The sequence below is a fragment of the Mauremys mutica genome, chromosome 1 (genome assembly GCF_020497125.1).
Source record: "Mauremys mutica isolate MM-2020 ecotype Southern chromosome 1, ASM2049712v1, whole genome shotgun sequence".
Taxonomy (NCBI): Eukaryota; Metazoa; Chordata; order Testudines; family Geoemydidae; genus Mauremys; species Mauremys mutica.
The window spans coordinates 362,836,640-362,843,790 of NC_059072.1; positions in this window are offsets into that span (position 1 = coordinate 362,836,640).

The following is a 7,151-nucleotide window of genomic DNA, read 5'->3' on the forward strand; positions in this document are numbered from 1 at the left end:
TCGTTGCAAATAAAATTTGCTAACGACTCAAAGCTTGGCAGAGTGGTTACAATGAGGCAGCCAGGGTAGACATAACAATTGATCTGGAGCATTTGTTGAGCTGGGCCCATGCAAACAAAATGTTTTAATACAGTGAAATGCAACGTGATCCTTTTGGAACAGGGAATGCAGGCCCGACCCCCAGGCTAGGGCACTGTACTATGGAACGCAGGGACCCTGAAAAGGATTTAGGGGTCATTTTGGAAAACAAACTCATCATGAGCTCCCAGCATGATGCTCTGGCCAAAATGGCTAATTCAATCCTTGGATGCATAATCAGGGGAGTAATGCATTGGAGCAGGAGAAGGATTTTACCTCTGCAAATGGCATTGATGAAACCGACTGCGTCAAGTTTTGGGATCCACATTTCAAAAAGGACGTTGAAGAATTGGAGACAGTGCAGAAAAAAACCACAAAAATGATTGAAGACTGGAGAAGATGCTTGACAGAGAGAGAGATTTAAAGAGCTTCATCTATTTATCTCATCAAAAAGACAATCAAGCAGAGACTGCCATGGGGAGAGAACCGTGGGTACTAACGGGCTCTGTAATCTAGTTTAGAAAGACAGAGGAAGACCCAATGGCTGGAAGCTAAAACCAGACAAATTCCAATCGGAAATAAGGGCCAAATGATTAGCACTCAGGGTGATTAACTGTTGGGACAAACTGCAAAGGGAAGTGGTGGATTCTTCAACTCCCCATGTCTGCAGATCCAAACTGGATGCTTCTCTGGAAGATCTGCCTGAGGGCTTTTCTACACTTAAGCACTTTGCAGAGCCACGGTAGTGTTTTAAGTGTAGACACGACTTACATGGACAAGAGGAGTTCTCTCGTCAGTATAGGTAATTCACCTCTCCGAGAGTTGGCAGCGAGGTTGATGGAAGAATTGTTCCGTCAACCTCATGCTGTTTACATCGGGGATAGGGTGATATAGCAACAGCTCTCAGGGGTGTGGATTCTTTTGTTGTTGGAAAAAAAGGAAATGCAATTTTGGGTTGCATTAACAGAGGCATAGTGCAGAGGCATAGTGCATCATGGTAGGTGATAGTACCGCTCTTCTCAGTGCTGGTTAGGTCTCAGTTGGAGTGCTGTGTGCTTTTGTCACTGCTGTCTGGAAAAGATGTAGAGAAACTGGAAAAGATCCAGAAGTGAGCGACAAAGATGATCCCAGGGATGGAATGCAAACCATAGGAGCAAAGGCTGAAGGAACTGGGTATGTTGAGGTTGGAAAAGAGGAGGAGGGTCATGATAGCAGTCTTCAAGTATTTGAAAGGCTGCCATAAAAAAGATGGAGAAAATTTGTTCTCTCTTGAGACAGAGGGCAGAACAAAAGGCAATGGGTTCAAACTCCATGTAATGATACTGTCCATGTCAGCCACTCAATTAGGTCATTCAAACTCCAAATGCTGGTGGATATTCCAATATTTAGATTTACCAAGGCAGCCCAAAACAGCCCCTGTTTTACCTCACTGGCTACTCTGTCCAAACAATGCAGTTCCCTTAACTTAGTCTCAGGCCTCCATCCAGATACAAATGTCAAACATATGATGATAAATTCTGAAAATCTGATTTAATCATATAAAACAAAAGGTTTTTCCAATCCCAAAGGATCAGTCACACACCCAGTCCAATTATAACTTAGATCTTACCCAAAATACACGCTTATAGCCAATTCTTGTTAACTAAACTAAAAACGTATTAAAAAAGAAAAGAGGTAGAATGTTAGTTAAAAGATCAATATACAGACAGACTTGAATTCAATTCTGGAGGTTCAGATACAAGCAGAGATGAGTTTGTAGTTTCCAAAAGTCCGTTTAGAAATAGTCCACAGGTTATAGTCCAATGTCCATAGTCAGGGTGATTTTAAGTATCAGAGGGGTAGCCGTGTTAGTCTGGTTTTGTAGAAGCAGCAAAGAATCCTGTGGCACCTTATAGACTAACAGACGTTTTGAAGCATGAGCTTTTGTGGGTGAATACCCACTTCTTCGGATGCAAGCAGTGGATGATTTTAGTCAGTGATTGGGGATCTCAATTCTTATGGCTTAAGGTTTCCCCCTCTTGAAACCCATAGCAGATCTGAGATGAAGCAGGATCGTGTCCCAGGGTTTTTATACATTTCCAGCAGCCTTTTGGCCTGAGAAAACAATAGGCTTAACTTTCCTTCTCCCAAACATCCTGGCAATTAGCACAGGGTCATTTATCCATTAAATAGTTCAGATACAGGTTACCACAACCTTCAAAGAGACATATAGACAATAATACTATTTCCCTCAAGTGTCTCCCTAAATATTAATACTCCTTTCTTATCTTTGAATCAAAGCCATAGTAATAGACAAGACTTGTTTCCTTACATCACAACACCTGAGCAAAAATGTACCCTTCTATCTCTAGCAACGCAGGCTTGCATTTCAAAACTCTATTCATTTACATTTCTTCCAAACAAGTCTTTAAAGTTTGGCAATGGGGCAGGTCAGTCTGTGAGTCAATTAACTTTTTCTGGCCCTGTGTCACCTTTCAATGAGATATTATATTACACTCATAACGTCACACTACAGCAGAGCAGATTTAGATTAAATCTCAGAAAAAACTCCCTAACTGTAAGAACAGGAGGACAATGGAACAGTCGCCTAGGCAGATTGTGGAAGCTCCTTCACTGGAGGTTTTCCAAAGGTGACTGGAGTCATCTGTCCTGGATGGTTTATACACAACAAACCCTGCATCTTGGCAGAGGGTTAGACTAGCTGACCCTTGCAGGTCCCTTCTCACCCTGTCTACATCTACATGTACAATGTCAAACCCTAGTGTAGACCAGGTCTTAGTCAAACACAAGTTATGGAGCTCAATACAGAGGTAACTGGGTTAAATTTAATGGCTTGTGTTATACAGGAGGTCAGACAGGATGATCTAATTGTCCCTTCTTATCTTAAACCCTATGAATCTATCAATAAAGAAAGTAAATTTTAACTGTTTGGACTGAAATTTCCCACACTGGGTGTCTGCTTCTGGCGGAATTGTTTTTTGAAAGTTTCAGGCATCACAGTTCAGCCGACTTCTCAAATGAAGCCAGGAGAAAAGATGTCTTGTCCATGTTGAAAAATTCATATAATTATTCCAGTGAGGAGCCCTAGCACCACCATGCTTTCTATCAGAAAGTCAGGTGAGAGCCCCTCCGCCCCCCGTTAGCAGCCAGAGCCCTGAAATGCAAGAGGAGGAGGTGAGAGTCCCAGTGCATTAACTCACACACAGCTTACTCAGTTCTTCCTCCAAGGGGAGCAAAGAGGGACATTTTGGCCAGTGATATTGGAGCAAACTCATCCCCTGTGGCAAGGGCCCTGGCACGTTTAATGGCTCTGCAGAGCAGAAAGGACCACAGACCTATTCTCCAACCCATCACGCCCTCCTTGCACTGGGTTTGTCGAGCAGGTGAGCTCCTCAGCAAGAGCTGGTACCTGTAAATTCTGAGACGGGCGTGTCTTCCCTGGCAATCCCCCACAGGCAGCCGTTTCTCACACCTCTCTCACCCCAGCATCTGCAGCAGCATCCCACATCAAGAGCTGACACAGCGGTGTGCACCGTTTATAATATAGCTGTGAGCAATCCCAGAGGGGTTCGCTCTGCCTCTAGGGGAGAAGCTGCAACTGAATGGAAACAGTCTGGAGACCAGAGACACTCTAGCCAATGTCTCTCATTCAATGTTTGTGCTTTTGTGCTATTTATGCAGCCTTAGGAGTAAACAGTAATTAAGGAACGTTCCCAAAGGGAGATGAGAACCCTTGGCCTCTCCGCTGAGTCAGAGAGGAATTGGCTGCTCTGTGTATTTGTGTATTTTTTAAAAGTAGTTGCTTAGTAAGAAAACTAAGGACAATTCCCAGCTCTCCATAGGGTCTGATACTCTGTAAAGGCCCAGTATTAATGGGTAGATAGTAGCCAGAGAGATCTGGAGAAAGGTGACCAAGGCGAGACACGAACACTTTCTGCAGGCACATGGGGAGATCAGTAATTCTCATCAGTAACTATCATCATACTAAATACATCAAATAAATTTGTTAGTCTCTAAGGTGCCACAAGTACTCCTGTTCTTTTTATCATCATACTGCGTAGCAACTTTCATTGAAGGATATTCAAAACAAATAGTAAAGGAAATTTGCTATGAACATATACCCATTATACTGATAGGTAAACTGAGGCAAAGGGAGACATGGCGTGGTGTAGGTCACACAGAGAATGACAGACAGAACAGAGTCCTGACTTCCCTGCTGTAACCACTGTCACTCCGTTAGTAACTGAGGGCATGACAAGAAGGAAATGGATTCATGGTATAGCAGGGCTTGTTCGTTAGGTGGGTGTGATGGACTTGCCCAGGCTGCAACCTGGAACAGGGGTACCGCTGAGCTCTCTGCCAAACCAACGTGGGCTCCCACTCACACTGTGAGGCTGTGACAAGCTGCAACCCTCTCCAGGTTTTGCACTTCCACAGCCAGACACAGCCAGGAACAAACCCAGCTGTAGTTACATGAATGCTTTCACTAGGCACTTATGCACCAACAATAGAAAGGCTCCAGGCAATTCCCCCCCAACCCCAGCTCCCCAGTCTAGGACCCCAGAGCTGCACCGTCTTACCCTGGTCAGAAGCCCAGTGAGGGTAAGTTATTTACCCAGTCCGCCCCTCCCTCCATGTGGAGAGCACAAGGCACTGGCCTCAGTCCCTGAGCAGGTTTCCCTTTGGCATTTCAAACAACACACTGTATTAGGTAAATAAAATATCAACCTGATTTATTAACTATAGAAGGACAGATTCCACCTGTCTTCCATACACAGGCTAGAAATCCCTTCAGCCTGGGACCAAATCACCAGTTTGGTCCTTGTTCCTAAGGTTTTTCCAGGTGTTGAGTTATTGGGGGGGGAGTGAGGCCAAGTAATTTTGTTACTTCCATCTTTTATGGCGTCTTCCATTTGGAGGGAACTTCATTTTTCCAAGCAAAAGCCCCCGGAACAGTTAGTGGAAAAGTACAGACACAAATGGAATCCAGTGTCACATGAGCTGGTCACATGCCTTCACACGCTTTCAGAACTTAAGGTACAAAAATGATACATGCATACAAATAGGGTGATCATATTCTGCAAATCAACTTTTTCATTGATACCTTACATGACATACTTTGTATAAAATACATCATAATCATATCACCTTGGTAAATATGGGAGTCCCAGAGAGTTGCTTTCAGGCGCAGAATGTCACACCTCCCCGCTTCCAAGTATTTTTATTATACCACACCTTCTGCTTGGACACTTTGATTTGTCAATGCCCATTGTGTCTTTCAACTCCTCCCTGAACCTTAACATGTGTTTAGTTACTGGTTTTCCTTTCCCCTCAGTATCCCCTTGTAATGGGAGGCAGCCTTTGGCGGGACAGTACTGAGAGTATCAATTCAGAACAAATTGCTTAGATCATGGCAGTCACAGCCCAAGGCTGGGGGTCCTTTACATTTAAGGTGCCAAACCAGCCAAAGAGAGAGGTCTTTGGTTTTACCTCACTGGCTAACCAGAAGTCACACAAGCAATTCCCTCAGATACTCCAGTTCCCTTGTATCACCACCAGCACCACTCCTTATGGGGATGAATGGTTATGAAAACCAACACCCCAGTAAAAGAAAAAAGGTTCTAGTCATCCCAATGGACCAAGCCCCAGACTCAGGTTAATCTACAGATTAGATCTTACCCACAAATCACTCGGTTGTCAATCCTTTAGAATCTAAAATCTACAGGTTTATTTATAAAAAGAAAGAAATATAGATGAGAGTTATAATTGGTTACATGGAATCAAATACATACAACAATTGCAAAGTTCTTAGTTCAGGCTTGTTTCAGGCTTGATGGGATTACTGTGGATTTAAATCAATCAAGTCTCTGGAGTAAAAAAACATCCCAGCCTGGATGGGTCATCCAGTCCTTTGTTCAGAGCTTCAGGTTCAAGCATAGTTCCTCCAGAGGTCAGAAGCAGGATTGAAGACAAAATGGAGGGGATTCCAGGGCCTTTTATATCCTCTGCCAGGTGGAAGGGCACCCCTTTGTTCTTACTGTGGAAAATCACAGCAGCAAGATGGAGTTTGGAGTCACATGGGTAAGTCACATGTCCATGCATGACTCAGTTTTAAGGCGGCAGCCATTGCTCCCCTGCTATCTTGAACGTTCCCAGGAAGGCTTCTCACATGTGGATTGGGTCTCCCAAGGTCCACTGTCATTTAAGTGTTTCTTGATTTGACACTTACTCAGAATAGTCCTTTCTGAAGGAGCTGACGAAATGCTTCACCGATGCTATGTAGAATCAAACACATTGAGATACAAGTACGTAGCCAATATTCAACAAAGAGTCCTGTGGTATCTTATAGACTAACAGACGTACTGGAGCATAAGCTTTTGTGGGTTTATACCCATTTCGTCAGATGCATAGCCACTATTCGTAAATTCAACTACAAAAATGATACACACATACAGACAGCATAATCATAACCAGCAAATTACAACCTTTTCATAGACACCTGACTCGACCTTCTTTGTATAAGTTTTGGTGCTGCTATATGACATTGGTTGCAACAATGATCTATACGGTCACAGTTAATGTCAATAACGTCACAACCCTTCAGTAGCGTTCTCAGCCTAAGGCGATCTTTGGGGTCTTGGTATGCCAGGTCTGATGAGGTAAGGAAGTAAGTGGGCTTTACATGTTGGCTAGCCCTCTGCGGAGCTGCTTCCCAACCCCAGGGTTATACCCATGGACCTAATCCACCCCTCTCTTGGACTTTCCTTGTGATTCCCACTCCCAGCACTGGGACCTTCCCCTCCCCCTTTCCGAGAGGGTTGTGATCTGTGCTGTCTGAGCTGACCGGTGTGTCTTTTCACAGCTGCTTTCTGTGTCTTCCCAACCCAGGGAATTTTCTCCTCCCCTCTGTCAGTTGGGTCATTAGCATTTCCACAGACACCACAGACCTGCATCCTGTCTTAAAGAGACAGAGTTAGTTTTCACAACCACCTCAGGAACAAAGTTCTGAGAAGTCGGGAGCTGGATTGTGGTACCCTCCGTCACCCCCTCTCTATCCCCGAGAGGTCAGTTGT